Genomic DNA, 27,951 nt, shown 5'->3' with positions numbered 1-27,951 from the left:
GCTACAAACTAATATTTGAACCCACCATTGTTTGAAAAACCTGCTCCATCCTGACTCTCCCTTTCCTTTCTGAATTCCTTGTATTTGGTGTCCCTTAAGGATCTCTCCTTGGTCCCTCCTGTTTCTCACCTACGTACTGCCAGGAGGTGACATTGTCCAAAAGCACCGTGTTAGGTTTCACATGTACACTGTCAATGCCCAGCTCTCCCTCCCCATCATCCCTCTCCATTACTCAGTTACCAAACTGCTCATCGCACTCCCACTACGTGATTGGCTGCAATTTCCTGCAACGGAACGTTGCAATGGTTAAACCCATTGCCTTCAGTTGCTATTACAAATTACTTTCCCTGACTGCTGAGCCCCTCCCTCTCCCTGGGAACTGTCTGAGACAGAACCACACTCTTGACAATATTGCTCTCATATCTGACCCCAAGGTGACCTTCTGATCAGACATCTACACAATCACAAACACCAGGAATTACAATCTCTTAAAACGTTGCTTGTCTCCACCTCACCCCAGCTCCATTGCTACTGAAACCCCTGACCCGTGTCGGTGTTGCCTTAAACTTGTCGAATCCAAAACTGAACCCATGATTCCGTGACTGACCCAGAATCTAGTTCCAGACTCCCTCATGTTGGGAAACATCCTCCCATTGTTTACCCTGTCAAGCTCCTTAAGAATCCTACATGTTACTATGAGACCACCTCTCATTCTTCCCAAATCCAGTGAGAAGAGTCCCAACCTCTTCAGCCTTTTCTTAAAAGATAATCCCTGCAAACCAGGGTTCATCCCAGTCAATCTTCTGTGAAATGCCTCTGATGGAATGATGTATTTCCTTAAATAAAGGGACCAAAACTTCTGTCATTACTCCAGATGTGGTCTGACTCGCACTTTATAAAGTTCCTCTCAGGTATATACTCCAAACAATCCCTTTAAACTTGCACAGATGTTGTTGGAAATGCTCAGCAGGTCATGCAGCATCTGTGAAGAAAGTTCAGTTCACGTTTCGGGTCTGGTCACCCTTCCTCAGATACGTTAACTCTAATTTCTTTTCACAGATGCTGCTAGACCTGCTGAGCTTTTCCAGAAACTTCTGTTTCTCTTCCTGGTTTACAGCATCTTCAGTTGGTTCGGTTTTCATATCCTTTAAACTTCCCATCTCTCTTCTAGAATTTGTCATTTCCAACTTGGAAAAAAGATTCACATTTGTTTGGACTCCTCTACCCTGAGGAAAAAAGAAACCATGACTAGTAACCCTATCATTGCTCCTCATAATTTTATAAAGTTTGATTAAAGCCACGTAAAGTGTCCAGTGCTGCAGGGAAATAGCCTCAGCCTATTCAGCCGCTCCCTATGGTTCAAATGTTCCAATACTGGCAACACCCTAGTAAAACTTTTCTGAACTCTTGCAAGTTTCCCAACAACTTTCCTGTAACAGGGATTCTGGAATTGAAAGCAGTCTGGGGATTCCAAAAGTGGCCGAGCCAATAAACTGTACAACCGAAACATGATCTCCCAACTCCTATCCTCAATGCACTGCCCAATAACAGCTAGCATACCGCACACCACCTTCACTGACCTGTCTACCTTCAACCACACTTTCAAGGAACTATCAACCCACACTGCACGGTCTGTTTGTCTGTCAACACTTCCCAGGAACTTGTCATTAAGAGGTTGAGTCCTATTCTGGTAACATCTTTCTGAAATCAGGGAGACCACAATTGAATACAATATTCTAAAACTGACCTCCCCAATGCCCTACTCAGCCACAACGTGCCCTCCTAATCCCTATACTCAGTGACAGAATCCCTACAGTGTGGAAGCAGGCCTTTCGGCCCATGAGACCATAGCAACCATCGGAACAGCATTCCACCCTAACTCTGTAACCTACCATTACCCAAAGCTCATCCAGCTAATCTGCATATCTTTGGATTTCTGGGAGGAAATTAAGAGCACCCAGAGAAAGCCCACGCAGACACACAGGGAGAATGTGCAAGCACCACACAGACAGTGGAATCGAACCAGAGTACATTTATTGATCAGCACATTCCATTCAATGTTCGTGTCCCAAAATGCCACGTTAAGCACCTGATCTCCCTGAAATTCTACTTTCCAAGAACGATACAGTTGTTCTGAGCCCTTCAGAAAGAATTAAGGTGAGGAGGAGAAAACAGGAACAGGGTTGAGTTTTAGCTCTATAAAATAGCTCTTTATCTTCCCCCCGTCTCCCCCCACTCTGTCCATCCCCCCCCGTCGGCCTGTCCCTACCCCCTACCCTGTCGACCTGTTCCCCCTGCCACCGGCCCGTTCCCCCTGCCTGTTCCCCTCCTCTCATCCCACTTTTTGTCCCCACCCCTCTCTGTCCCCCCTCTCTTTCCCCACCCACTTCAGTCTCACCCCTCTCGATCCACCCACCCCCTGTCTGCCTACCCTCCCTCCCAGTCCCCTGTTTCTGTACTCCCCCACTGCCGGGCAAATATCTTGTCTATTTACCCTATCCATGCCCACCCTGATTTTAAAAATCTCTTTCAGGTCACCATTCAGCCTCTGACGCTCCAGGGAAAACAGCCTATCCAACCCTGGCAACATGCTATAATTCTTTTCTGATCTCTTTAAAGTTTAAGAACATCCATCTGATCGGAAGGAGAACAGAATTATATGGAATATTGATTCAGCAACTTTTGCAATGTCCTGTACAGCCGCAATATGACCTCCCAACCCCTATACTCAATGCTCCGACCAGTAAAGACAAGCAGACCACTGTGGCCTTCACTATCCTATCTACTTGCTACTCTACTGTCAAGGAACTATGAACCTACAGTCCAAGGACTCTTTGTTTAGCAGCACTCCCCAGGAACTTACTATTAACTGTATAAGTCCTGCTAAAGTTTGCTTTTCCAAAATGCAGCAGCTCGCATTTTTCTAAACTGAACTCCTCAGCCCATTCACCCATCTGATCCAGATCCTCTTGTACTCTGAGGTAATCTTTTTCACTGTCTACTACCCCTCCCATTTTGGTGTCATCTGCAAACTCACTTACAATACCTCTTATGTTCACATCTAAATCATGGATATAAATGGCGAAAAGTAGTGGATCCAGCACCGATCCTTGTGACACTCCACTGGTCACAGGCCTCCAGCCTGAAAAGCACCCTCTGCCCTTCTACCTTCGAGCCAGTTCTGTACTCCATGCGATCTAACCTTGCTGACCAGTCTTCCATGAGGAACCTTGTCAAACACGTTACTGAAATCCATGTAGATCATGTCCATGCTCTGACCTCAGCAATCCTCTTTGTTACTACTTCAAAAAAACTGAGTCAAATTTATGAGATATGATTTCCCATGCAAAAGGCTGTTATTAGTATCCAGGATTTAACTCTGTACATTGGGGTCTGCGTTGCCCAGTTATCGATGTTAACATTCTGGATGAAGTTCAAGTATGCCAGCATCTTGTCAGTGACTCTGTATTGAGTCTTGTTAATGTCACCAACACAGGTGAGTTCCTTTTGAAAGGCAGTCCCTGTATCCCTTGCCCACCAGGAAATAGCGTAAGTGTCCTTACCTCTGGACTAGGAGGATCAGGTTCAGAGTTGAGTAACAGCATCTTTGAAGAGGCTGATTAGTAAACCTGCCCAAGCCACCAGGCCATACAGTCTCCCAGCTGTCCCTGCCTGAGCCTCCAAACAGAACCTTCCTGTAGTTTCTCTCCTGTCAGACTCTCCCATTGCTCGGTTTGTCCAGGATCCCCTCCTGCTGCTGCACTGATCCTGTCCCTCACTGACCTGTCCATCCCCCAGTGTCTTCCACATTCATTCACTGTTCACAATCCCATTGTCCCTGTCCTCCAGCCCCGCCCCCTCCCATCGATAGAGATTGCTCAGTGGTTAGCACTGCTGCCTCACAGCACCAGGTACCCGGGTTCGATTCCGGCCACGGGCAACTGTCTGTGTGGAATTTGCGCATTCTCCCTGTGTCTGAGCAGGTTTCCTCCCACAATCCAAAGATGTGCAGGGCAGGTGAGTTGACCATTCTAAATTGCCCAGCGTTTTATTTACATTAGTTAGGGGGCATGGGTCTGTGTAAGTTACTGTTTGGCGGGTCAGTATGGACTTGTTTGGCCGAAGGGCCTGTTTCCATACTGTAGGGATTCTGATATATTGGGCAGCAGCTGCTGTCCATCACCCGGACTCCTGTATGATCGGGAGCACGTGCTGTAGGAGGGGAGACCAGTGCACGGGCGCAGTGCTGACCAATTGTGGGACTATGTGCAGCATAGGTCAGTGCCTGGGAAGGAGGCTGTGGGTGTGAGGGATTAATCTATCATTAGCAGCTTCATCCCTCTGGGAGCAGGACCCAGGGGAACGGCCCTTCTCTTGCTACCCTGACATGTGATCAGACTATCAGTGGTGCAGCGTTTTGCAGAAAGTTATCAGAACTCTTTTGTGAAGATTCAGGGTTGTTATGGAAAGGGACAAGGATGGGCCTGCAATTAGAATTCTAATTTGGCTCATTTTAGTCAGATGGGTCTTGGCCAGAGTGTGCAGGAAACTGTGTATGCAGGATGGTTCTCATCAGGAGCTAGGAAACTAAATTCGAAGAGAGAGTGTGTGAGAACTGGGTGTGGAGGAAAGGAGTGGGGGGATTGGTTTGGATTTCAGTTCACAGAAGAGAGAAATTGTGAGACTGAGGTTTAAAACTTTGGCGGAACAAGGAAACTACAGTTTAATACTACAATTGTCTTTTGAATTTCCATCCTGTATTAACAGTGGTAACTTGTGTGCTCTGTTTTATGGTACTGAAAGGGTGGATTTGCGGATGAGAAATTCAAATTGAACTTCATGTTCAGATCTGATAGTTACTTGATCCGTGCCGATCTGAATATCATTGGCCTTTTCATCTGGAAGGAAAGGTGTGCATTCTGTCCGTGGGCGAATATTTCAAATCTCAGTGTGACTGGAAAAGTACTGCGACACAGCCAAGTCCATGTCAGCATGGTGGGTGTGGAGAGAGAGTTCATTTGTTTTTGAAAGTCTGGACAATCCTGGCACATTTCCCAGGAACAATTAAGCCACAACTTTGCTTTGTAGAAGGACAAGTCTTTAATTAACTATACAACCAGAAAGACACAAGGATACCTGCACCATGGGAAACACTATGAAAACGGGATTGTTGTAAAGGAGTTCATTCTCGATCATGGATTGTAATCCATTGGCATTGTCCCGTCGGTTCCAGCACCGTGGGGAAACACTGGAAATATGATGAATGTAATGTAGGTTTCAGTTATTAAACTGTAAAAAGTGCAGAACAATTTACAAGGGTGTTGCCAGGGCTCAGGGGTCTGAGTTATAGGGAGAGGTTGGACAAATGAGGATTTTGTTTCGAGCAGAGGAAACAGAGGGGGTTCTTTGCGAGAAGTGTATAAGACCATGAGAGGCATGGATAAGGAGAATGCAATCAGGCTTTTTCCCAGGAACTCGAGGATTGAACAGCTTGATTGGATCAGTTTAAGGTTAGAGGAGAAAGAATAAAAGGGAGGCTGAGTGGCAACTGTTTTACACAGAGGGTGGTATGTATATGGAAGGAGCTGCCAGTGGAAGTGGTTGAGGCAGGAACACTCAACAGGTAAAAGGCATTTGGACAAATACATGGATAAGAAAGGGTCAGAAGCAAATGGGCCAAGTGCAGGGAAATGGGGTTAGCGTGGATGGACATTCTGGTCGGCATGGGCCAGGTTGGGCCAAAGGACCTGTCTGTGCTGTCAGATTCTATGACTCTAAGTGCGTTTGCTATTTCTCCCCCTAACTCTGTTGGTATCCTGGGATGTATTCCATCAGGGCAATGAGACTTGTCTACCTTTTAGCTCCATTAACTTGCCCAGCTCTAACTCTTTCACGATAATAGTTATTATCTAGGTCCTCACCTTCCTCAGTCTCCTTATCAATTACTGCCATGCTCTTTGTGTCCTCCACTGTGAAGACTGACTGCTGTGTACTCATATTCGTGAACCCTGCAGGATAGGAATAACTAGGTCCAGAACTCTGAGAGGTCTTTTTTGAGTCTTTATTGATGAGACATTGCAGTTACATGGATAGCATACATACAAAACGCCTTCAGGCAGCATCAGGTAACTCCCCGCCTGTCCAATGTGCCGCTCCCATTCTTATACCTTTATGGTTTGGGACTTTGAATAGAGACTGTCTCTCAGTATTATCTCCATGGCAACGCAAGTTAGAAAGTCTAATTCAGTTCAGCACTTTGTGGTTAAACCACACACCCCTCTCCCACGCCCCCGTGGCTCCCTCAAGTATGTGACAGGCACTTCAGTTTCAGTGGGGCTGTCTGTCAGGTTTCTGATGTGGAGGAGCCAGGGTTGGGATGGACAAAGTTAAAAACCACACATCACTAGGTTATAGTCCAACAGGATTATTTGGAAGTACAAGTTTTTGGAGTGTGATGTGATTTTTAACTTGATCAGGATTATCTCTATGGTAACAGTTAAGTGCTTCAACAATTAGAGGCAATATGTTCCCCAAACAATATGTTCCCCTCTAGCAGTGTAAACTGTTATTCCAGCCCTGGGGATAGCAACTCGTCACTTTTCTCCCCCAATCCCATCTCGCTTTCTGTTGATCTGTAAAGTTTTTCTAATCTCCTTGGTCTTTGCCAATTTGTATGCATTCTATTTCAGTTTCATAGACTCCCTTATTTCCTGAGCCACCCATGGCAGATTATTCCTTTTCCTACAGTCCTTCCTTTTCCCTGATATATACTTTTGCTGAGCACTTCAAAAAAGTTCTTTGATATTCCCGCACTGTCCGTCAACTTTCCCACCAAAAAGTCTTTGTTTCCAGTCTACATTAGCCAACTCCTGCCTCATCCTATTGTCGTCTCCTTTTGTTTAGGCACTGGATCTTGGGATTGGATTTAATCTTCCAACTTTCCATCTTTGTTCTAAGGTCAACCAGACTTATCAGAATTCTTTTATCAGATTACGAGGTGAGGCGATGTTTCCTGGGTGTTTTGGTTTTCATTGTCAGTGACCTTGGCTTTGTAATAAAGTACAGGATAGATATTCACAACAGCGTACTCTGGACACTGCGAATGTACGACGTAATCTGAAACCATAAATCACTGTCTCCCCTCAGTTTAAAATTGCAAAATCATTATCTCCTACACGCTTCCTCCCTACCTAAGATTGGAATGCTAATTTTCCTGACTATCTGTCATTTTCCGAAAATCTCCTTTGGTGAAGGTGGTGATTCTTGGATTCAGCTTTCCAGTTATTACCGCCTCTCCAAGGACACCCTGCTTTATCCTCAATCATAGAATAGAATCCCAACAGTGTGGCAGGAGAGCATTGGCCCATCAAACCCCACCAACCATCCAAAGAACATCCCACCTGGAGCACCCCATCCTTGTAACACTGCATTTCCCATAGCTGATCCACTGAGTCTGCACAATCATGGAGACTGTGGACAAGTCCACACCGACCCGCCGAAGCGCAACCCACCCATACCCCTACATTTACCCCTTACCTAACACTATGGGCACACACAGAAACACAAAAGGCAGCATGTGTACCTGAGTTGAATGAACCTGGACTTAGGAAAATGTGACAACAATCACAACTAGTTAGAATTACAGAATCCCTTAGGCGCACAAAGAGACTATTTGGTCCATTGAGTCTGCAATGACCTGCTGTCCCACGCTACTTCCATAACCCCACATTTAGCATGGCTAACCCAACCCACCTAAACTACACACTACAGGCCATGTTCGCACGGCCAATCCATCAAACTGGCACATCTGTGGGAGGGTCCCATATTATGTCTAAGTGCTCAGGATTGTGGATGAAGGCTCACAAATACTTGAGTCTGACGCAAATCCTCTTTTATTTTCAAAATAAAATCTGGGGGAAATTGCAGCCAGACAGATTTCCAATTATCTCATGAGGAAGAGAATTCAAAACTCGTGCCCCTGACCCAGGGTGCGCAGTGAAGTCACAGAGATCTGGGAACCATCAGAAATGTAACAAGTTGTGTGCAAAGTGGGGGTGAGGCAAGGACAAAAAGACAGTCTGTCACACGGGGGAAGGCAGGAGAGATTAAATTGCACAAATGGTAGTCCCTCAAGGCCATGGGGAATGGAGTTAGGGCTGGGAAAGACACCAGGAAACAAGGTGAGCAGCTGTCAAAGAAATACATTGAAAAAACAGATTATAACAACATAGAGGGCAGAGTACACAGTCTGAAATTGTTGCTCTCATTGGTGAGTACAGAACGCTGTAAAGCCTGGGTCATTCTATTACAGCCAACACATGCAGGATTGGCCAAGTGGCCTCGATCTGTGCTGAACTTTCTGATAAATGTATTCTGACATTTGGAATTCAGGTCGGATGATGTTCATAAATTCTCAAATTGGACTTGAGTTTAATATTCTGGAGAAATGTTAAATAAATCGCAATGATCCCATTCTGCAGACTTTAGTCCACAGCCCTGTGTGTTCCAGCATCTCAGTTACATCCATGTCCTTTTATTCTAATGTGATGCTGGTTACTGCCTCTGCCAGTCCATCAGTGAGTTCCTGCTCGCCTCCATCTCCGAGTGAAATGAATTCTCCTCTCACCTTCTTTCTGAGAATTAGTTTCAATCTAAATCCTCCAGTTTCTGACCTCTCAGTTAATGAATAGCTCCTTCCTATCCACTCGATCTGGATTCCTCAGCATTTTATCACTTCAGCCACATCTCAGCTCATCCTCCTTGGAAATCATCCACAGCCTATCCAACCTTCCCTCAGAGCAGAAATTTTCCAATTGTAGAAACATTCTGATCAATCTCCTGTGTACCCTCTCTGGTGTGATCACATCAACCCTGGAATAAGGGGATCAGATGTGTGCAGTACTTTTACCGCAGTCAAACGAGTGTTCCTGACATTTTCCATGTCACCTCCGTGTTCTTGTGGTTGTCACTCACACAAGAAGTGTCCTGGTTTTCCCACATGGAACTGGATGTGCACTCCATGGGGCTGGGATTCCCTACCATGTGTTTATTTGTTCACCAATCCTCAATTAACTTCAGATTAAAACAAGATTATCAGCTACCCACCAATCAACTTCTTCCATTATACTGAAGTCACCTTAATTTTAAAGTGATTTTAAAAAGTATTACTATCTAAACACAACAGGCTTTAAGTTGCTGATCAAGTATTCAGATGTCTCCACTGTTACAGTCACTTGAAGATTATCTTTACATTCAGCTACATTTGGTGAATTGAACACTGATTGTAAATATATGAATATCAAACGGACTGGAATTTTATAATGATTAATCCAGTCTGACATTCTTGTTGGTTAATATCTTGAAGAGAACTGTCCTCAGAATTCCAGCTGTGCGCTGACTTCATTCACAACTTGATGTGGCTGGACTGCAGATTTAAGATCTGTTCTGTTGTTTCCTGGATTGCTTCACTCTCTATCATTTGCTGCTTATGCTGTTAGGCACACAAGTAGTCTTCTTTGGTAACTTCATCAGGTTAACACCTCATTTTTAGGTATTCATGCTGATGTTACTGACATGCCCTCCTGAATTCTCTCAGATGAATGAGGATTGATACTCTGGTTTGATGGTAAGAGGTAATTTGGGGGATATGCTTGGCCGTGATTCTGTAAGTTTTGTTGGAGTACAATTCGACTGCTGTTGTTGGATGGAAAGAGCTAAACTCTTACACTGTTGGCCCCATATACGACATGCAGTTTCATGAACACTGATAGGCCAAGACATGAAATAGGAGCAACACTGTACAATAATGCAGGATCACAACTGCAGTAAGGGGAGTTTAAGATCCAACTTGACATAGGAGTAGGGAAAGAAGCAGCTAATCAGATAGTGTCTCTTTATGATTATGAGTGAGACAATGAGATTATTGTACTGTTGGAGGTGAGGGTGGAGGAGGTTGGGGAGAAGGAGAGTTCTTCTACAAAAACGAATCTGCCTGAGAGTTGTGAGATAGAATTGATTGCCATGCATTTAACAGAAAGCTAATTGAAACTGGTTTTATCCCCAAAAGATAACAAGACTGATGATGCTTCTAATCATCATCAGAAACAAACCCCAGAATACATGGTTCGGAGATGGATGTCAACAGCCAATCAACATCCAACTCCTGCAATCATTGAGCAAACGTATGTGTGATTACCCAGTTCTGATGAACCAGACAATCACTGTTCACTCTGTGCAGATGGACAGCGATGTGGGGAAGTCTTGGCCGAGTGGTATTGTCGCGAGACAGTTAATCTAAAACCCAAGTTAGTGTTCTGGAGACCTGGGTTCAAAGCCTGCTGCAGCAGATAGGGGGGAATTTGAATTCAATTAAAAAAAAAACTTATGAATTCAGAGTCTAATGATGACCATTAATCGATTGTCAGAAAAACCCATCTGGTTCAGTAATGCCCTTTCAGAAAGGAAGCTGCCATCCTTACCTGGTCTGGTCTACATTGTGACCTCAGACCTACAGCAATGTGGTTGACTCTTACCTGCCCTCTGGGCAATTAGGGATGGGCAGTAAATGCTGCCGGGCCAGCAACATCCTCATCCTGTGAATGAATAAAGGAAAATAAAAATCTGTACCCAGTGTGAATCTGTGCATGGTCAACAATGTTGTGAACATTTCCAAAGCTAAGATCTTTATGTGCACAACTTTATGAGCTACCAAAACCATTGTTCATTACTTGGCGTGAAAAAGAGGAAAAAAGAGGAAAAAAATCGTTCAACTGTGGCTATCAGTAAATTGACTGGTGTCCCAGCAGGATGGATGCCTGAGTGAATCCCATCTCCCCTCCCCCTCTTCCCCCCCCCCCCCCCCCCATACACACAGCAGGTGAACAACTCTTCAGTCTGACTGGTTTGGCCAATTTGCAGGTGGGATGGGTAAAGAATTCCCTTCTGGCATTCCCCACATTTCCAGAGTCGGTCCCTAGTGTGGCTGCACTGGGGTTTTGCCATTTCAGATAAATGCTCGCAGACTGTGACACACACCGTTAGCCCCCTCCCCCCCACCCCCACCCCCCACCCCCCACCACCCCCCTCCCCCCCCCCCCCCAAAGAACCCAGTATAAAACAGTAAACATTATCTCCTTCTGTGGAGGGACAGCCTGTATTGGTCTGAGTAGGAACACTGAGCAGATTTACCTAAATGATAACTTCATCGGTGACCAGAGCAAGTTAAGCAAGTCCAAATAAAATGCATTAAGCACAGAAAGAGACCCATCAAATCCAAGCTGGCTCTCTGTTGCAGAATCCAATATTCTCATTCCCATACGTACCCCAAACTCTGCAAGTTTATTTCCCTCCAAACTGATCTAATTGTTTTTATCAATCATTGATCTTCTCTCTTTGTACCACCATAATAGGCAACATGTTCTGCATATTTCCAGCCAATACAGTCAGCAGAAACACTTGCTCATCTCCCGCTGTCTCAAAACCTTACATCTGACCTTATCTCTTGTGCCATCACCTATCGAATGCAGATATTTTTGTCTGCTATATCTAGGTCTGTTATAATCTTATACAGCTCTATCACAAACATATCCAACTTCTTCACTTCAAAGAAAATCACAATTTCTTCAAATCAATCCAGTGACGGCATTTTCTTCATCAGTGAACCACTCCAGTAAGTCTATACGCCACAGTCTGAAAATCACTCAGATCCTTCATTGTTGATGCCTATTTTGTTCCACAAATCCAGACGATGCAAGTTTTCTGCACAACAGCAGTAGATTTATTATTGGACAGCCGGTGAGAGTTTCAAAGTGTCTCTAAAGTAGCTGAGTGTCTACTTGTAGAGACTCTTCTTCACAAATCTCTGCCTTACCCACAGAGACAGTATATTTAATAGGAATTAGACAAAGCCATATCAGTGCAGAACAGGCCCTTCGGCCCTCAATATTGCGCCGACCTGTGGAATTTTCTCAACTCGTCCCCCTGCACTATCCCAAAATCATCCATGAGCTTATCTAAGGATTGTTTAAAACTCCCTAATGTGGCTGAGTTGACTACCTTAGCTGGTAGGGCATTCCACACACTTACCACACTCTCTGTGTAAAGAATTTGCCTCTGACATCTGTCTTAAATCTATCACCCCTCAATTTGTAGTTGTGCCCTCTTGTGCAAGCTGTCATCATCATCCTAAGAAAATGACTATCACTGTCTACCATATCTAATCCTCTGATCATCTTGTATGTCTCTATCAAATCCCCCCCTTAGACGCCTTCTGTCCAATGAGAACAGATCCAAGATCTCAGCCGTTTCTCATAAGAACTTCCCTCCACACCAGGCATGATACTGATAAATCTCCTCTGCACCTTTTCCAATGCTTCCACATCCTTTTTGTAATGGGGCGACCAGAACTGTAGACAATATTAAAACTGTGGCCACACCAGCATTTTGTATAGTTGCAGCATGATATTGCGGTTCCAGAACTCAATCCCTCTACCAATGAAACCTAACATGCCATATGCCGCCTTAACAGCACTATTCACCTGGGTGGCAACCTTCAGGGATCTATGTACATGGACTCCAACATCCCTCTGCACACCCACACTACCAAGAATCTTTCCATTGACCCAGTACTCTGCCTTCCTGTTATTCTTCTCAAAGTGCATCACCTCACATTTAGCTGCATTGAACTGCACTTGCACCTCTCAGCCCAATTCTGCAGTTTATCTAAATCCCCCTGCAACCTGTAACATTCTTCCAAACTGTCTACTACTCCACAGACTTTAGTGTCGAATGCAAATTTACTAATCCATCCACCTATGCCTGCGTCTAAGTCATTTATAAAAATGACAAACAGCAGTGGTCCCAAAACAGATCCTTGTGGAACACCACAAGTAACTGGGCTCCAGACTGAATATTTTCCATCACCCACCACTCGCTGCCTTCTTTCAGAAAGCCAGTTTCTAATCCAAACTGCTAAATCACCATCAACTCCATGCCTCTGCATTTTCTCCATCTGCCTACCATGTGGAACCTTATCAAAGGCTTTACTGAAGTCCATGTATACCACGTCAACTGCCCTAGTTTCATCTAAATGCTTGGTCACCCTCTCAAAAAACTCAATGAGTTTTGTGAGACACAACCTGTCCTTGACGAAACTATGTTGACTATCTGAAATCAAATTGTTGCTTGTTAGATGATTCTAACTGTTATCTCTTATAATCCTTTCCAAAAACTTTCCTACAATGGAAATAAGGCTCACTGGTCTATAATTACCTGGGTCATCTCTGCTGCCCTTTTTGAACAAGGGCACAACATTTGCAATCCTCCAGTCCTCGGGTACTAAACCCATAGACAATGATGACTCAAATATCAAAGCCAAAGGCTCTGCTATCTCCTCCCTAGCTTCCCAGAGAATCCACGGATAAACCCCATCCGTCCTGGGGACTTGTCTACTTTCACTCCTTCTAGAATTGATAACACCTCTGCGTAACTAACCTCAATCCTTTCTAGTTTAATATCTCGTACCTCATTTTTGTCCTCTACAATATTCTCCTTTTCCTGTGTAAACACCGATGAGAAATATTCATTTCGCACTTCTCCGATCTCTGCAGGGTCCACACTCAACTTCCCACTTATGTCTTTGATTAGCCCTATTCCTACCCTAATCACCCTTTTATTCTTCACACACCAAGAGAAAATTTCAGGGTTATCCTTTATTCTGTTTGCTAAAGACTGCACGTGTCCTCCCTTTGCTTTTCTTAACTCTCTCTTTAAATCCTTCCTAGCTGATCTGTAACTCTCTATTGCTTCATCAACACATAAGCCTCTTTCTTCTTCTTCACAAGAGATACAATTTCTGTAGTAAACCATGGTTTACAAACTCTGTCTGTGCCAGTTGGGTCACCCCACAGCCATTGACTTTCCAAAGAGAACAATCCAAGATTTTCTAACCGCTCCAGGCAATCCAGGCAACATCCTGGTAAACCTGTTTCCACCTTCCCAAAAGCCTTCACATTCTACCTGTAATGTGGTGATCAAAATGGCACACAATCCCCCAAAGGTGGCCTGATTATAGTTTTATATTCACTCCCCTGACAGAAGAAGGCAAGCCTGCCATTCACCTCCTTCACCACTTTCAGGGATCTTTCAGCTTGCAACTGAAGATCCCTCTGTATATCAGGGCTGCTCAGGACCCTTCCGTTTATTGTATACATTCCTCTTGCTTTGTGTCTTCCAAAATGCATTACCTCACACTTGTCTGAATTAAAATATATCTGCAATTTCTCCACAAAACTTTCTGACTCATCTCTTTCTTGCTGTATCCTTTGACATCATTCTTCACGATTCACAACTTCAACAGTTTGTGCCATCTACAAACTTGCTCATTAAAACATTTACATTTTCAAACTTTTCATTTATATACATTACAAGCAACAGATGTTCCAGTTCTGATCCTTGTGGAACAGCACTAGTCATAGACCTCCAGCCAGCAACATGCCCCTGCACAACTGTTGCTGGGAGAAATATCAAAGAGGAGCCTTGAGTTCTGGGTTGAGCAGCACGACCAACGTTTATTCAGAGCTCCTTACTAATACATGATGGGAGAGGTCCCTCTCTGGCTCCCCCAGATAAGTCCAGCATTTTGATGTGTTTACTTCATATGTTCCAGTAATATTTTCCACCTGACCTGAACTCCAGGATTTGGAATGTCAGCTCGGATATTTCCATGTTTCCTTTCCCAGTCTCTGATTCTCTCAGCTCATGCAGCTGCTTTGCCAGTTCTTTCACAAATGTTTTAACCCTATCCTTGTCATTGCACATCTCCGGCCCTCCCACTACCACACATCTCCGGCCCTCCCACTACCACACATCTCCGGCCCTCCCACTACCATACCCTGTGGCATCTGCATAGTCCATCCAGTCACTAATTCAAAGGGGGACAGTCCCATCCGCATTGCTGCGGTTGTCCTCGGTTTCATTAGGCTGGTGGGGAGTACTCTAACCCATCGCTGTCCTGTCTCTGAGAGAGCCTCCATCAGACTAGCTTTCAGTGTCTGCGTCATTCCTTCTACTGTCCCAGAGCTCTGGGGGTGGTATGGGGGTTGGGATTTCTGTTCAGTACCAAACAGGGCACATTGCTCTTTAGCTATGTTCCCTGTAAGATTTGTCCCTTGTTCAGAATCTGCAGGAGAATGCTTCCACCCACTGAGTAAACCTATTTATTGAAACCCAGCAGGATTTCCTTCCCTGGGATTGGGATGTGTGTGTGTAAAATCCATTTGTAATTGTTCCTATGGGCCCCTGGGTCCCTGCTGCTGCCTCCATTTTATTGCTTTCCCCTGGCTCACACTTTGAACAGACTACACACTTTCGACAAAACCTTGCTGTATTTCTCCCTGTTCCAGGCAAGGATTGTAGTGGATCATCTGATATTGCATTTTATCCTCCCCAATATGGGCCAGCCCATGATATGTTTTTAATAATGTTTGTCTTATACAGTGTAGTGGCACTGCTGGATCATCCAGACTCTGTTGTGTCCTATTACTGCCCCACCCTTTTCCCATTCCTGTTTCTCCTGTTGTAGGACTGTTTCTGGGAATATCTTTAAACCTTCCTCTCTCACTTCTGTAGCTACGACCATTGCCATCTCCTCAAATGTCTGCCCTGTTTCAGTCAGTATTTCACATCTAAGATTATTAAAGGATTTGACACTCTGGAGGCAGGAAGCATGTTTCCGCTGATGGGTGAGTCCTGAACCAGAGGACACAGTTTAAAAATAAGGTGTAGGCCACTTAGAACAGAGTTGAGGATAAACTTCTTCACCCAGATAATGGTGGGTGTCTGGAATGCTCTGCCCCAGAAGGCTGTGGAGGCGAAGTCTCTGGATGCTTTCAAGAAAGAATTGGATTGAGTTATTAAGGATAGTGGAATTAAGGGTTATGGGGATAAGGCAGGAGCAGGATACTGATTGAGGATGATCAGCCATCATCATAATGAATGGTGGTGCTGTTTCGAAGGGCAGAAGGGCCTACTCCTGCACCTATTGTCTATTGTCTATTCACCTGCCTTACCCACAAACTCACTGCCCCATTGGTGTGGGGTTTCTACTTCCCTGTGAGCTCTAATCTTCATTATTGCTGCTTCACTGGGAAAGTTAGCTGCTTCCACTAACTCTCTGACCTGTCCTTCATGTTCTACGTGCCCACAGACAGGGTGATGTACCCTCACCGAGCCCAGGCTATCATTTTGTCATGAACTATACCAAAGGCATGCTGTCTGTCTGTGTATATGCTGACTGCCTGACCCCTGGCTAATGTCCGCGCTTCTGTCAGGGCTCGTGATGGTTCTGCCATTTCTGGGTAATTCTCCACAAAAGTCCTCCAATAATTAAACAATCCTAAAGTTTGCCTTATCCCCTTCTTGGTGTGGGGGTGAATAGTTTTGAAATCATGGTCTTTCGTTCCACTGGGATTGTCCCCCTCCCTTCCTGATTTGATCTTCCTGATGTGATGTCCCAGGTACATCTCTCCCTACCTTCCCATGCTCTGTGGGTTAATTTTAAGCCTGGCCTGCCTGACCTGACCCAATACTCTGTGTAATATCCGGATGTGTTCTTTCTCTCCAACTGAGGTAATGAGGTGTTGGTAAGATTAAATCGAAGCACTCCATCAGCCATGTATCGGTGGGATATACTGGAATATTATGAGGTCCCTGAGGTAACTGGATCCAGGTCTATTGCTTTCCTCAGACAGTAAATACTAGCTTTTCCTGACCGTTCTAGGTCTACAGGAACCCATTCACAATATCAAAGGCTGAGACTGTATATTGTTGCAATTTTAATCCATTAAATAAAGTGGTGTGGTTCACTACTGTAGGATACTCTTTAGTGGCAGATTTACTGAGGGAGGTGTAATCAATAGTGAGGTGGGATGAGCCGTTTGGCTTCTGTGAGTTAGTCTGGGATACTGTTGGTCTGACTATTCCCTGCTTCTCTCAATCTGTTACTGTCACAATTATTGCCTCCTCAGCCCCAGCTTTAATGGGATCCGGTTTGCGTGGGGAGTGAGAGGGCCCTCGATCTTTACAGGATCTACAGATATTAACCCGCATTCCTGTTTGAGTTACCCGCCCTGCTGTTTGGGTCCTAGCTATAACTCCACAGATTCCCTGACTGTTCCAGTCTCCCTGCAAGGTAACTACTCTGGAGATGTCGCCTCTCCTTTGCTTCCTGTCCTGGGCCTGGCTAGATTGTTCCCATATTAGAGTTTGTGCCTCTACATCAATAGTTGCTCTGAACTGTTCTAAAATGGGAACTCCCAGAATGGTCCCTTCCTCAGTGTCCCACTCCCATATCTGAATATATTTTGCCGTGTCCATGATCTGCATTGGGACAGATTTATTTCATCCAGCTTCCTTGATTCCCTCTCCAACTGTCCTCATTTTAGTAATTGAGGGGTGAGGGGCAAATCCATGTCGGTAACTGATATAGATGCTCCTTTTATTAATATTTGTTCTGCTGGTTCCCAAACACAGCGTCATGTGCCTACGTGAGCACAGGTACACACACAATGTGAAGATCTATCTCCCTCTCTTTGCCTACGTTCCTTGTCTATGTGCCCTTTCCTGCTTCCCTTGTAACATTGTGAGTCTGGTTACCCTCCCTGTACTGCAGTACCTTCCCTATACAATACTACCCTCCCTGTGTTTCTGAGTTTTTCTCAGCTCTCATGTCCCAATTCAGAATGTGGTTAGAATGATCTCCCACTGGGAGTCCCATGTTTATAATTACAATTAAATAGGGTCCCATGTCATCTTTTAAATACATCAAACCGATTTCATCATCACAGGTTGGGGTTTGGTATTCCCCCATGGTCCTTACACACCTCAGGCTTCCTCTCTGTATGATCCTCGATAATACCCTTGGGTCCCTGGGTCATCAAGGTGATTTTAGCCCATTCAGTCTGTCCCCTCCCCAGTGTATCCCTGTAGTATCTGTAAATGCCTGGAGGCACTCATCGGCTGTGCACTGGGGGGGCGTCGGCTCACACCCTCACCCTCACTTTGCAGAGACAGGTTCTGCTGTACACGTCAGGGTATCTTGGCCTCAGAGATTTTGGCCTAACACCATCATCAGTGAGACTGTACCTCAACTAATTCATCCATATTCTCCCAATAAGGTCCATTACTACCATTTCTCTATCAGGCTGGGTGTGAACACACCAGCATCTGTCATTCAGCAGGTGAACTGTTCATGTTTGGTTTCTGTCAGTTCCCTTTGTTGCTCCCTACTGTCTGTCCAAGTTGACCTTTGATGCCCAGTGGTGCCATGGACCTGGCCTTCTGGGCATTACAGTGTGGTGGGTGATCGCACCCATTGCCGTCCCTCTGTCCATACATGGGCACGTCACCATCTAACCCGTTCCAGTCAGTGTCACCATCCTCACTGCCTTCTGAGGACAGCGGGGCACTGGGTAACTCCCCCCCACTGTAACTACCACCTGGCCCTTTGGCTTTAAGGCCTCACGTCTGAGAGCCAACACCTTCACTTGTTCCTGTTTCCCATAATAATGTAACATATCCTGTCATTCCTGGAATAAAACAGAGCAAAATGTAAATTTGGTTTAACTTAAAATAAGAATAGTTTGACATTCACTCGACATATCTATAGAGGTGAGAATTGTACTGTGATTATTTAAGTGAATTTAATGTGATCATACCGTGAAAATAAACCTGATAATCAACGACAATGAATGAACTGAATAATATGTGGTTATTTGTTCCAGTACTTGCATTGAAAATTCAATTTTATTTTAATGCTTGTCACCCATTACACCATAAGCATTCTTATTAGGGAATAAAGTAATGGAAGGATATCAGAGAAAATAAATAGACTTTAATTTTAGCTACACTGCAATAATGAACCAAAACAATATTTGGAAATATGGGAAAACTACATAACAAACTTTCCAGTGTCTTTATTGACGTGAAAACTATTTTAGTTTGCAGGTTGTTTTGCACTAAGAATAATTGGAAATGAATTGTGATTATGAATTGACCATTTAAAATATATTTTGAAGAGAATAGTCAGATATATTTTTGGAGGAAATTAGGAAAGGAAATAAATATGTATACATTGGTATTAATAGTTTTAAAATGTTTGGAAGTTGACTGGGATTATTTGATTGAGAGAATCTGTATGATTATAAATTTTGAATTCACCTTTTTCATTGCATTGTTGGTTTCACTAGAATCTGTTGTGGTCTAAGCTCTTGTTGCGTGCAATGGACTGTCACTAATAGCTTAATTAACCTGCGAGTCTCAGATTAGGTTTCCTTTGTCTGTAAGTCAGTCTGTAAGTGCGCGACACACCTGCTTTTTCTGAGGGAAAATAGAGATTCCTTTCAAAGGAAATAAGTGGCAGTTTTCACTGAGAATGGTGTCTACCACACACCATCAGCAGGGAAGGGTTTTTCTCACGAATTCCAATCTCTATCTATAAATCTGATGGTACCTGTGTTTGTCAGTTTGTGGAGGATTCAGCCCCTTTGTTCTGAGCTGTTTTTTATACAAGCAGTTGGTTCATTCTGTCTTTGCCAAGAATGTTGTTTACTTTCCCCTTTTACTGTGATTCTGCAGGTTAGAATAGTCTGAGAGTCAATAATGTTCAATAACTGAACATTGAATGGTTTTGACTCTAACAGAGCAGTGGCCTTGTTTTCAGCTCATTATTCACTTTCCATTTCCTGGTTGTGTTGAATGTTACAGAAACAGGCTCTGAGCAATGTTTCCATTCACTTGTGTTGGAGTCACTGACAGCCACGTGGTCAGTCAGTTTCAGGCTGATGGATCAGTTTCTCTGTCCTATTAGATGGTGGTCACTTGCTCAGTTTCCGATGGCTCACCTGAGTGTCAGTCCATCAGCTGCTGAAACCCTCCATCCAGCATTTGTTCCCTCTCACAGTGACTACTCCAATACAGTCGCAGCTTGTCTCCCACATTCACCTCCACATCCTCATGATCACCTCAGATTCTACTGTCTGTGTTCTTGCAGCAAGTTGTGTAAGACACCTACTTCAGTTTTAACCTGATCTATATTATGTTCAGAAAGATCATTTCAAAATGTGATTCACTGCTTCTTCAGGACCTTCCTGAAGAAGGGCTTATGCCCGAAGCGTCGATTCACCTGCTCCTTTGATGCTGCCTGACCTGTGCTTTTCCAGCAACACATTTTCAGTTGTAATTGTAGTAACCAGTTAATTACAAGTTACTGACAAAATATTTTAAGAGAAGCTGCTATTGGTGGTGGAAATGCTGCTGGTTGGTATAAAAGAGGGCTGGGGTGAATACTGTACTCGGTTTTGATGAGAATGTTGAGCAATGTAAGATTCTTTTATCTTTGTTAATAAGAAGAGGCAGAGATTGTAGCTAGGACATCCACAATCATCCACCCTCACCATCACTGATGCTCAGCAGCAGCAGTGCCAATCAAGCGGGCTGCTTTATTCCGGATGGTATCAAGTTTCTTGAGTGTTGTTAGGGCTGCACTCATCCAGGCAAGTGGGGAGTATTCCATCACACTCCTGACTTGTGCCTGGTAGCGTTTGGACAGGATTTCAGGAGCCAGGAGTTAAATTACTCTTGTAGCCACTGTGTTTATGTGGTGAGACCAATTCAGTTCCTGATCAATGATTATCCACAGGATAATGTTGATAGTGGGTGTTCAGTCATGGTAACACCATCGAGTGTCAAGGGATGGTGGTTAGGTTATGTCTTATATGTGATAGCCTGCATTTGTGTGGCATGTGTGTTACTTGCCACCTGTAAGCCCAAGCCTGGATATTGTCCAGATCTTGTTGTACTTGGTCTTGGACTGCTTCAGTACCTGAGAAGTAAATTATTTATTAACATTAAATAGTCACGAGATTATGCAAATAATTCCTGTTCATATCCGCACATTGCACAGTCATGTAGCAAAATTAAATTTCTCCTTCTTACAAGTGTACTGATAGATTTTCGAAAATCTAAGTGTTGCTAATATCTAATTAATGTTCAGTTCAGTAGGGGGTATAAATGTGTAATAATGGCTCAGTACATGAAGTAATGTGAAGATATTGCAATGTACAAACTCACAATGATTGTGAATGTTCAATTTTTATTTTAACCATGGAAACACAGTTGAATTGATTAAATTATATTTCACTTCAATGCTCACATTCATTGTATTTCTAATCACAATAAGAGCAAAATTATTTAAAATTCATGTCACTTTTTTATGGATACAAAATAGAATTAACACCCGTTTGTTCTTTCCTTTACCAATCACAGTGAAGTTTGAGTTGTAGAATGCTAGATTGATACAGCACGGAAACAGGCCATTCAGCCTAACTTGGCATTCCGGCCAGGTTTCCTAAACTAAACCAGTCCCATTTCACTGTGTTTGTCCCATACCCCTTTGGACGTTTTCTATCCAATAAACTGTCCAAAAGTCTTTTAGATGTTGTAATTGTACCAGCCACTGCCCTTCCTCTCACAGCTCATCCCAATATGTGAAACACACTGTGTGGAAAAGTTGCCCCTCAGACCCCTTTTAAATCTTTCCCCCTTACCTTAAATATTATTTACACTGTAGAATCTTTAAGACTGCAAAGTTATTAAAAGTTGAGAGGTATTTAGAAGCAGCGTAATAACATTCAGTCTTTAATCAGTGATGTGAAGCAAATAAATTCAAGATGTTGTGATCACTATAATGAACAACAGTTACAAGTTGAGACAGTGTTGGTTGAAAAGCAATTCAGTCGACACTTAGATATTTTCTAATCAACTCTGAGGTGTTTTGACACATCTCTGTTGAAGGTGGGAATTGAACCCATGGCTCCTGGTCTACTAGTACACATAACCAGAGCCCTCCATAATATTCCCATGCAGGAAGGGCAGGACTATAATCACATACTTACTGTGTTTATTCACAAGTAAAACTGCTCAGATATTTATTGTTATAATTGGACTAGGATTGTATTAGACAGTTCCAGTGTGTAATGGACCGATAAAAAGGATTAGTAATTTCTAATAATGATGGAACGAAGCAACAATGTTCTTAAATAAGCACAAATCTCATGATAATCAAGTAAGTCAATTTGTTTGAAGCAGTTATTCATCTGCATAAATTAAAATTAACCTGCTTTTTAATGCACATGAATTGGAAATAAAGCATTAGTCATTCAATGTGACTACTCAGCGAAAAACAACTTCCCTCATTTTCAAAAAAATGTGATTTCTAAGAATTCAAGATTTATTGTAAAAGCATAGAACAAACATTTGTTAATTCTGGTTTATTTACACAAGGAACACGTGAAATTTAAATAATGCTAAACATGAAAAATACTTAGCTCTTATTGTAATAATCAGAAATGTAGCAATGTTAGAATTGAAGTGAAATACAATCAATACAAGAATGTAAACAAAACTGTGGATGCTGGAAATCACAAACAAACTCAGTAATTGCTGGAAAATAACTCAGCAGGTCTGGCAGCATCTGTGGAGAGAGTTGGGCCCAGTGACCTTTCTTCAGACTGCATTTTTTCTTACAACCAATTTAATCCAGCTAAGATTCCACACTTAAAATTATTTTTGCTAAGATTAAGAGATTGTAGAGTGCAATATTGTTTGTATCAGTTGATGTACTGAGACATAGTTCCACATATACAGCTAGAGATTTTGGATTTCAACAATGATTACCGGTTAGATTTTGGTAATAATTAGTTTTAAAATGGCTGATAACAAATTTAAGAATGATGAGAAAACTCTTATTGCGATGTAATTGTGCAATATGTTGGAAAAAAAAATGAAATATTTATGTGAAAAATAGTTAGCAATTCCTAAATTGATAAGACTGATTAATGATCCTTCCATTAATACGAGAATTCAAATGAAAGAGAATGAGAGAGTTAAAATGAGTGTTGGGTGAGAGAACTTTGGTTGATTGCAGGTGTGTTGACCTGAAAAGAATGTCAATATTTCATTATGATACTGGCTCTAATAATAATGGATTGAACGAAAATGTAAATCTCATGATGGTGTGATAATTGAAATGACAATTAAATAATATTTAATGTGAGAACGCGACACTTAAAATGATACAATATTTTCAAAGCAGTTTGTACTGGATATTCGTTAAGATCAATAAACTCAGAATTAAAATATTGGGTTTATTTTTTTTAAAAAATCGCACTTTAGAAGATTATTCATCAGAATTATTCTGTCATTGAAAAAACCTCATTTCTTCAAGAATTCTGCATTTCCCTCATTTTCTGTCTTTTTTCCACAGGGATCTGTACTGGAACCCTTCTGTTTGTGATGCAATTATATAGAAGTGACATAGATTAAAATCTAATTGGGTGAGTTAATAAGTTTGCAGATGATATAACGTTCAGTGCAGATGGGGACAATGTTGAGTGTTGTCAAATAATGCAGCAGGAAAAAGATAAATTGCAGATATGGGCAGAGTAATTAAAGGTGAAACTTAATCCAGACAAGTGTGAGGTGTTTCACTTTGGAAACTCAAATGTTAAAAAAAGTAGATAGTTAATGGCAGGACCCTAACAGCTTTATTATTCAAAGGGATCTTGGCGTTCAAGACCATGGCTCCCTGAAAGTGACCATGCAAGTAATTAGGTGGTTAGGAAGGCAAATGGCATGCTTGCCATTATTGGTAAGGGAACTGGTTACAAGAGTCACGAAGTCATGTTGTAACATTTTAACATTTTGGTTAAGGCATACTTAAAGTATTGTATTCACTTTTGTTTGCCATGTTCCAGGAAGGGTATGGAGGATTTGGAGAGGGTACAGAGGGCGTTTACCAGGATGCTGCCTGGATTTGGAGAGGCGAGAAAATTTCAGATTGCTTTTTTGTGAAGTGGTGGAGACTGGGGGAAGATTTGATAGAAGTCTGTACAATCATGAGATACGTAGATAGGGTTGACGGTCAGAAAGTTTTTCCCAGAGTTGAAGCGTCAAAAACTATGTGACATGTGTTTAAGGTTAGGAGGGAAAGTTCAAGGTGCATGTTAGGGGCAATTTGTTTTGTACACAGGGAGTGATTGGTGTCTGGAATGAACTTCGAGGGTTGGTGGTGGAAGCAGATACATTAAGGCTCTTTAATGTTCATTTCGATAATTTGGAAGGGTATGGACCAAGGGTAGGCAGAAGGGATGAGTTTCTTTTACATTATGTTCAGCACAACGTTATGGGCCAAATGGCCCATTCCTGTGCTGCACAGATCTTTGAGAGAAAGCTAATGTCTATCTCATATGACATTTAATCTAATCAATGTTTAGCCACTGGTGTCAGAAATACGAAGAAAATAAGTAGATAATGAACTTGACTATAATCTAAAAATATAGTCAATTAAATTTACAGAGGTAATTTTTTGATATTTGTTCTGAATTTTCAGATTAGCAACTTTGATGGAGATGTGTTTAAAATGTTTGCAGTTATTGATGTTCTGACCCAACATTACCCTTGTTAAACTGAAGATTGGACCAGAAACCTGTTAGAAAACTTGAAAATATTCAGCAAGGTGAGATGCACATCATAATTTCTTACTGCCTATACTACAATAACAAAATCTTTCAGGTCTACACCAAAAAGCATTGATTTGCAGCTAATGCTCATTATAAATATCTGAATGCTACTCGTTTCAACAATCAAAGTAATCTCAGCCTCATCGATGAAGAGATATCTTAGACATTTCACTAATAATTACTCTTTATGTTGACACATTGCTCGTTCAAACATTAATGAGATTTCTCATTAATATTCAGTTTAATTATAGCATATTAATAATTTAGTTATTATTAATATCTAATAATTGATCAATCCAGTAAGGGATATAACAGTGGAATTATGGCTCAGTACATTAACTGATGGAAAGATATTGTTGTGTTCACTCTCCCAATTATTGTGAATATCGATGTGTATTTTGATTTGATTTGATTAGATTTTTCTTCAACACGAAGATTTATTGTATTTCTGATCACAGTAATAGTTAAATATTTTAAAGCTAAAAAATTTCAAATTTGTGACCTTTTTGTCAATAAGAAAAAAGAATTTACATGCGTATGTTCTTTTCTTTATCAGAGTAAATTTTGAATTGTTGGAAGTTATACATGTGTGTTAGGAAGGGGAGCTGCCTGCAGCTGAATAGTCACATTGAATGATTTTTTTTTGCGATTACATCCTGCTGCTAATCATTCTAGTTATCTTTTCATTTCAGGAAAAACTGCTTTAAACATATTCCGCAGTTGAATTTTGCATGAATTTACAATAAGCGCATGGTATGTGTATTTATCTTTCTTTCAATTGACATGATTTTAATTTTTAATTAAGAGCATATGTGCTTAGTACCACATCACAGCAAACCCGTTTGGAAATATTGAATCACTTAATGTGTCAGTGTTCTAAAATAGATTACCAATTCATTGTTCGTCCAACAATTACACAGTAATTTAATTTAGGTTTTGTAGCAAATATCGTGAGATTCACATTTCAATTTAAATCATTATTTCGTAGTGCCAATTTTACAAAGAAAAAATTATCTTTTATTCCAGGTCAACACAACCACAAACCAAGCAATGATTCCTCATCCAACACTGACTGGAAATATCTGATATCTTCTCATTTGAATGTTCACAGAAAGCATTGGATTCATATTCAGCCTTACAAATGAAGATACGTCTGATTGTTTTAGACTCCAATTCTACATGTTGCGGATTGTAATATGACATTTCTAATCATTTTAAGTTTACAGTGACTAGTTTTAACACTAATTGTTACTTATATCTAATATGTAATCATTGATCAAATCAGTATAGTCGGCTTTAAGTGTGGAATTAAGTCGCAGTGACGTAAGCATATTGCATGGTACTGTTTCCTAATAGTTGCGAATGTTGATTTTTATTTTAATGCTGAAATCCTTATTGATTTGCTGCTGTAGGGAAGCCCCGAGCAGCCTGCCTTGGAATTAAAACACAAAATGGTGGAGGGGAGATAAATAAGACGAACAGTCTGTTTCAGTCTTAAGTTTAAAAAAGAACATTTTGTACAATCCTACTCCAAGTCCATAAGCATGCCATTCCAGACAGTCATATTCCAGATAGTGATAAGAGAATGCAGGCACACAGAAAAATAACCAACCCTGACTTTCATTAATGAAAGAATGATTGTCCCAGTGAATGAATAAACACCAACTGCAGGATAGAGCCCAGCTAACTTCCACAGCGGCTGTCAGGGAAACAGACAGGGTTTGATTGTCAGAAATAGTTACTATTTTAAAGTATCTCGGAACATTTAAAAAGTTTCTAATTACATATTCTTGAGAATCGTGAATAAGGCAGAGTGAGAGGCCCAAAGGACTGCAGCAATTAATTTTGTAATGTGAGGAAATAAAATGCACAGAGATCCCATGGCCTGGAGATTATAGCACCTGTAAAACACCATGAAGCAATAAGAAGCTCGGGCTATCCATAGCGATGTTCATCCAAGATTAGGTGTTCTACAGGATCGGGTGTCTGTATCATGAGGGAAGGACTGTAACCACATTACATGTGGACATTGTAATACAGAAGGTGTGTAAAAATACTGTTTTTTACTGTGCACGTTACAGTGTGTCATGGACCTCCCTTCCTAGATTGGCCTCGCGGAATGATCCCTCCATTAACTGATTGCAGCATGAATAAACATCTTCCACTTGCCTGAGTTCGGCCTATCTCCTCAGTCTTCATTCCCTGTCAGGGGAAATCACTCTGACTGCTATGGTGACATTTTAATTCAATATAAACACTTATTATCTGTGAAATTATTCCTTGCAGAGCGATATCATTTTCATGTTAATTTTCTTAATTTTTGTTTTCAAGAAAACAATGGAGGAACATCCATTTGTTATTTAGTTCAACTTATACTAAATTTTAAATTATTGACAGGACTACACGTGGAGGTGGCGGGGGGAAGAACGATTCTTCAGCTCAAATGTCACATTAAGTGACAATTTCCGTTTTCAAATCATGTGACCTCCAAAATGATATTTATTTTAATTTCATTTTGAGGTAGTTTTATTTTCTTCCAACATTAGTTGTCAATGAAAAATAATCACACAATTGTTAGTTTTTTGCTACAGAATGACTTCCTGTACCAAATGTCATTAACTCGATGTTCAGTTCATGATGATACTCACTTTCCCATCCTCATTATTTTCTTCCTAGCTCTGACATTTATCTAAACATTTATCATGATAAAAGTTACATTAACAAAATAGACATGAACCAACCAAAAAAAAGTTGAACGATGTTCAATTGTTGCTGAGATTTTTTAATTATTAAAGCCACGTTTTATATTTTAATTTTCAGTTTATTAATCTTAATGAATATACAATCGACATCAGAGCAAAGTGCATTCAAAATATTAAGTCAATTTATCTATCAGGATTTAGAAACAATTATCAATTACAATAATTACGCAATACTTTTAACTTAGGCTTTATAACAAGTACAAAATGCTTTTAATATCTTCCATATTTCTTAGTGTGAGTGCTACAATATTAAAACTTGTTTGATAAGGCCAATACACCCACAAAAGACCAATAATTGCCATTGCAACATCATTTGTAAATATCTGACTTTTGCTCATTTGAAAGGTCACAGTCTTCTCAGCCATTGAAATTCAGAGAACACCAGTTAATTTACACTGCAATATTCCTCTTCGTTTCTTAACGTTACTCAGTGGAATAGTAAGAGGAGATACCTCATTATTCTTAAATTCATTAATAAAATATTTCAAATCGATTTGTTGCCAAAACCTAATAATTGTTCAATTCGGTAAGGGGTGTACATGTGGAACTATGTTTTCATATAATAACTACTGCAAGGACATTGCAATGCACAATCACTCAATCATTCTGAATAT

General features: G+C 41.6%; 1 long non-coding RNA gene across 1 annotated transcript in view; it reads left to right on the top strand.

The window, feature by feature from the left end:
- LOC140456808 (uncharacterized) overlaps nucleotides 1-26,687 on the top strand; it is a 38,488-nt gene extending 11,801 nt beyond the window's left edge. The window contains exons 5-7 of the long non-coding RNA XR_011953144.1: nucleotides 24,446-24,571; nucleotides 25,268-25,328; nucleotides 25,602-26,687. This is a non-coding gene — a long non-coding RNA (uncharacterized lncRNA). The remainder of the gene's footprint in view (nucleotides 1-24,445; nucleotides 24,572-25,267; nucleotides 25,329-25,601) is intronic.
- Nucleotides 26,688-27,951: the final 1,264 nt, after the last annotated feature.

The sequence above is a fragment of the Chiloscyllium punctatum genome, chromosome 31 (assembly GCF_047496795.1).
Source record: "Chiloscyllium punctatum isolate Juve2018m chromosome 31, sChiPun1.3, whole genome shotgun sequence".
Taxonomy (NCBI): domain Eukaryota; kingdom Metazoa; phylum Chordata; class Chondrichthyes; order Orectolobiformes; family Hemiscylliidae; genus Chiloscyllium; species Chiloscyllium punctatum.
The sequence above is the reverse complement of the archived record's forward strand: the minus strand, read 5'-3'. Positions and strand labels throughout refer to the sequence as shown.